Genomic DNA, 6,000 nt, shown 5'->3' on the forward strand with positions numbered 1-6,000 from the left:
GCATTGCTGGTGCTCCATTAGAGTTCCCTCCAATGTAAGGAACTGGGTCCATACTTAAAAGATGGCTTCCACAGACTGCACACTGCAATCCCTTGATTTCCTAACTTACCCCACGGTATATATTACCTCAAACTTTCAATTAACTATACAGTATATGTAATTAGTAGGCTTATTTCCCATAACTTATTCAAAACTACAAGTTGCAAATTTAGCGAGAGGATCATTCAATTGGGATTCTCCTTTACCGGGAAATTTTCCAATGAAGTGCAAGAAAAGTCGACAGATCACACCTCACTTCAAAACTTAGTCATTACTAACAACCTGAACCTCCGATTGTATAATGAAATTTACAGTAAAATCTACCAAGGTTGGTTATTACTTGAACTTCTGAGGTTTCTTCTACTGTCTTTCCCATCTCCAGCTACACGTGGTTGAGCTGGATGAAATTGCTAATTGTTGCTGTGGTCTTGGCTGCTTCCTCCAAGAGTGTGTCATAGTTGTCCCCCAAGACCTGGGATGTTAAGAAGGCTGGTAAGAAAAATAAGTGTGAATACTCTTCTTCCTCTTCCTCTGCCTCTGCCTCGTCTTCATGATTCTTAGGACACTAGTAAATTCTACAAAGAAGAAGAAAATATTGTAAAAGTGCAGGAAAACTAATCTACAGGAGTCTTGCAAGACTGCGGCCCATAACTCCCTACTTACGCGCGAGAGAGGCGGTGTGGTACTGAGAACCAGCCCAGAAGAAGGAGGAGTTTTGGTATGCATTACATGGGTTTACTTTCCTGCTACCAGATCTGAGTCTTGTACCAAACCGAGTATGTGCACTGTTGGTCAGAATGCTCAAGGGTCGCCTCTCTCTGTGCCTAAGGATACTTCTCTTCCAAAGGGAAAGAAATTGGCTCGTGGTGGGGGTGAAAAGAAACAGTAATAGATCACCTTCCATTTACAAACTACGAGACGTTTCGTCATATTACTGTGATTGGTTATACAATTCTCGGTCTCTGCATTTACTTCCACACTGATCAGTCATCGGGAGATTGGTGATAGGTCATTGCAGGATCGTTTTCCCCATGAATCTCCCTCAAGCTAGCTTGTTGGGGAATGAGATCACCTGTCGGCTATTGTTCCCTGTATAGCCAGTCCATGTTCCAGGAAATTTCCAAGTGCATACGGGGCAGATCTGTGCTCTTAGGCGTACAGAGATGGTCCATTGCATACACTTTTATCAGCAGCAATGACCACCACTGTGTTACAGGTATGCATAAAACACGCCTGCTCATCACCAATACCGCACTTGGTTTTATGCCCCGCGTTGGGGCGTGAGTGCCAAAGGCAGTGTACATAATCATGGATCTGTCCCCCTTCCCCCCTCTGGTGTACTCTGTGAAGAAAGAACAATCTCCCGAGGTGTTTTTTGAGACTTTTTCCCTTGCGAGGAGTCTGGGGTCTTCAACCCCTTAAGATACCCGGCAGGTAGTAGGTTGACCAAGGCACCAGCCACTTGTTGAGATACCACTGCTAGAGATCTGTTGGGTCCCTCGACTGGCCAGACAGGACTACATTGGATTCCTCTTTGGTTATGGCTCATTTTTCCTTTGCCTACACATACAGCAAATAGTTTAGCCTATCCTTTTCCACATTCTCCTTGTCATCATACAACTGACAGCACTAAGATTACCAAACAATTCTTCTACGCTAAAGGGGGTTAACTACTGCACTGTAATTATTCAGTGGCAACTTCCCTTTTGGTAAGGGTAGAAGACTCTTTAGCTATGGTAAACAGTTCTACTATAGGAGAAGGACACTCCAAAATCAAACTATTGCTCTCTAGTCTTGGGTAGGGTCATAGCCTCTGTACCATAGTCTTCCACTGGTTTGGGGTAGAGTTTTCTTGCTTAAGGGTATGCTCGGGCATACTATTCTATCTTATTTTCTTCCTCTGTGAATGGTGTGATGCCTGTCATGCTATGGAACAATACGACAGCAACACTAAGCAAAGCAGTGGGTAGCAGGTTACCTCTTGCCCTTAATAGATCTTTATCTTCCCCTCACTTACACTCCAATGGGATTCCAAAGTTACCCTTCAAAACTGGGGAGATCCTTGGCTTCAGGAGCAGAGGCAAAAGCCATGAAGGAGAAAAATTACTTCATAGTTGTTTGAGGTGTTTCTCCAGATATCTACAGTTTAATCTTCCTGGTGGAGAAGTTGACTGGGAACTGTAGACAGTCATTGACCACGCAACACAAGAAGGTCATCAGAATCGATTCTGATGGAGACTGCATGTACTGTGCTGTTTGCCATCAGGAGTGGACGGCTCTACTTTATGATTTTAGTAGAAATGAAGGACAAGTAATTTCAAATATCCATCCATGACTTCTACAGAAAGCAACTTACCTGTACTATGTCTTCAAAGGAATAGTGTACCAATTCGAAGCCTGTGATTTAGATTGTCCACAGCTCTCTTAGTTGTTCACACCAGTATTCACGATTGTCTCGCTTTGTGCTCATTCTAATGAGGTCCATCTGTTGAAGTATCTCGACTACTGACTGACCCAGGTGTTTTCCGAGGGGCAAATACTCCAGGATTGTAGTGAATTGGAAAAAGTAGTCTCTCAAGATCAAGTAGAGGATGATGTACCTTGGTATGCTGATAGAAACTGCAACAGCACGTCATTCCCTCAGACAATAGTATTGTCAGGCTCCGAGAAGTAGCGTTTCTATTCTTGTTCAAGCGAGAGCTCCCTGCTCGGCAGTGGTAATGAGTTTAGTAACTAGGCGAGGGTAATGTGGTTGCTTGTTCATCATTACAAGACCCTTGAGGGCTTGGATTGCCCAAATGATAAAAAAGATATGTAGGAAGAGTTAATGGCATTATGGTAGCTTTGTTTATGATTATGGTACCACCTTGCTTATCCTACCAAGTATAGCTCGTAAAGGTATCAAATCTTGGGAGAACATTTTTCAAATACTGTAGCCTACATTATAGGAAATACACTTTGAAAAAACACCTGAAAAAGAAAGCTTCACACACTAAAAAAATAGCATTATTCATCATTATTACACCAGATGTACAGGAAGTCAATAAACAACAGTGTTGGAGGTTCATGTTTAAGCCTCTTGTTTTAATGAATGTGGACTAATACAAGCTTAAGTCACCAAAAATTTGGCTTATTACTATATATGCAATTTGAATTAACTTTTTAATATTTCAAAATATTCAAGAATAGTTGTGCAGTTATTATGAAATGTTTTTGTAAAAACACATTTTGTGTGTAATTTGTATCGAACCTTGTGTTATAGGTGGGATTTTTGTATGATGTACAGTTGGACCCAGGAATTCCTGGTTCAACTCGCTCTGAAGAAGAACACCCAGCCACAATCTTACCACATAGCAAGTTCCTGTGTTTGGCCCCGCCCACCAATGCCATCTTTCCCTTTGCTATCTGTTTGATTATTCGTCGCGAAGGAAGAGTGTGACATGGTGCACTTCTTTGGAGAGATGTGTGCTCGGGACTCCTGTGTCCAACTGTACATTAATAACAAAGTTGGCTGAATTTGATTTGAAAAATAATGAAAACATTATCCTATTGCATGTTATCTTTCTCAATGGGATCACATTAAATTATGATTTAAATACCCTGTTCTATAAGCTTAGTTTTGTTCCCTTTAATATAAATGTAATATAATTAAAAGCACTAGACAGGGGACATTTGCGATAGGTTTTATTTTGTCACAAAATATGTCTCCGTCTGGTACATGAAGGGGATAACAGGCAGCACCTTTATCATACAAGTTCTGGTAATATTTTTAAGATTTAAGGGTACAATTGTTACTTGCGCACAATGTAATAAATACTCGTGTGTTTTAACTTTCTTTTTATAAAGCATTTCTCTCTATTTTATTTAAACGAGCCTAGCATTATTAATAACAAATCTACATTTTTTATGAACTTAAAATTATAATTTCTTTGTTTACCGTACAAAATATACAGTTCATAGTACCAGCTGTAGATCATTATAAAATATACTTTGCTCTAACAGGATTTTATGGCACACCAAATGAAAACCTCACTCTTGGTTGTTTCCTCTGCTTTGTTTCTTATTCATTATACCAACACTGGCTGCTGAAATTTATTTAGAATTAGGCTGTTAAAATCAAAACTACATTGGCTACAGAACAGTCATACAAGGTTTAATAGTGAGCATTTCCCATTGTGTTTGAGAGTACACTGATTAAAAATTATGTATTATTAATAATACTGTGGTATAATGTGTGAGACTAGTCGTTTTGAGATAACTTGTAGGTGTTATGTAACAAATAATATGATTAATTGATATTTATGTTTGACAAGTGTGTGTGGGGTTGAATCGGTAAATTATGACCAATGGTAAATTAAAATTTTACATATCCATCATTTAGTTTAGATATACTTTATATATTGTAGGTTGATTGAGGCTTTACGCATGCTTCCATAATTTGCAGAGATTCCATGTCATTGATATTCTCAAAAGACAATAGAAAATTATGTTTATGAAGTTACAAAGCACTGTTGTAATTAATTAGCAGTGAATTGGGACCCCCAGATAGTATTATAACCCATTTTTTATGAACATTATTGTTCTCATAATAACGTTCTTAATCTATTGATGATTCCTATCTTTTGCAGAGGGACTGAAATTGAAAATGGAAGATTGCCGCAGGGAATCCACAACACACCCAGCGAATCAGCAGGAGACATTAGATTAAGGTAAGAAGTACTCTATGAATTACAGTCACGCCTTTATTCTTGGAATCAAGAACACGAAGAGTTTCAGAGACATTGAGTATTAGTTTCTAAAAATAATTGAATTGGGATATTTATTCAAGATAATATTGATGAAGTGAGAGAGAGTGTATGTTAAATTGTCTAAATCTCGCTTATGAACTGTCAAACTAAAAGTGTATTATGAAGGTCAACTTATGTTCTAGAATATGTACTGGTTTAACGGTTTATTTATTACTTGTATTAGTTTTCTAAATTGCAAGTGTGACATTTTTTAATTATCTTTGAATATCCAGTGTTGTCTTTAAGAGAACATGATATTTGAACGAGATAAGCTTAAAGTTTCAAGTTGCAATTATTTTGAAAATAAGAACTGGAGTTTTGAAACTTAGTTACAGAATTCCTGCATATAAATGTTCTTGTGTACGTATTTCCAAAGTTATAAATAAACATGGCCCCTCAAGACATTTCAGGGCGTGTTGGTGGTTAAGGTTTCAAGGACATAGGCACAGTCTCACTTGTGCATAGTTAATGCAACATGCTTGCCGTTAACTCTTATTTATGAGTTAATAATCTTTTTTTAATAGCTTGCTTTTAAGTGTTCTACAACGACATGTTTTTTTAGAAAAAAATCTGAAACTTTTACTTTGGATATTATGAGAGAACTGCATAAGAATATTTGTGGATGGTATATATATATATATATATATATATATATATATATATATATATATATATATATATATATATATATATATATATATATTTGAATATGAAAAACACGTCTAAATGTGCAAAATTTATCATATATATATATATATATATATATATATATATATATATATATATATATATATATATATATATATATATATATATATATATAGTTATATATAGTTATATGTATATATAGATATAGGTATACATGTGTGTATATTTATATATATATATATATATATATATATATATATATATAGATATAGATATATGTATATAGATATAGATATATGTATATAGATATAGATATATGCATATAGATATAGATACATTGTATATAGGTATATATATATCTGCATGTATATATATATATATATATATATATATATATATATATATATATATATATATATATGTATATATATATATATATATATATATATATATATATATATATATATCTGCATGTATATATATATATATATATATATATATATATATATATATATATATATATGTA

The 6,000-nt window shown here is 35.4% G+C and overlaps 1 protein-coding gene across 1 annotated transcript in view; it reads left to right on the forward strand.

Moving 5' to 3' along the window:
- LOC137645891 (larval cuticle protein F1-like) overlaps positions 1 to 6,000 on the forward strand; it is a 44,964-nt gene that overhangs the window by 12,663 nt on the left and 26,301 nt on the right. The window contains exon 2 of the mRNA XM_068378920.1: positions 4,668 to 4,748. The gene's annotated coding sequence lies outside the window, so the exon portion shown is untranslated. The remainder of the gene's footprint in view (positions 1 to 4,667; positions 4,749 to 6,000) is intronic.

The sequence above is a fragment of the Palaemon carinicauda genome, chromosome 8, assembly GCF_036898095.1.
Source record: "Palaemon carinicauda isolate YSFRI2023 chromosome 8, ASM3689809v2, whole genome shotgun sequence".
Lineage (NCBI taxonomy): Eukaryota > Metazoa > Arthropoda > Malacostraca > Decapoda > Palaemonidae > Palaemon > Palaemon carinicauda.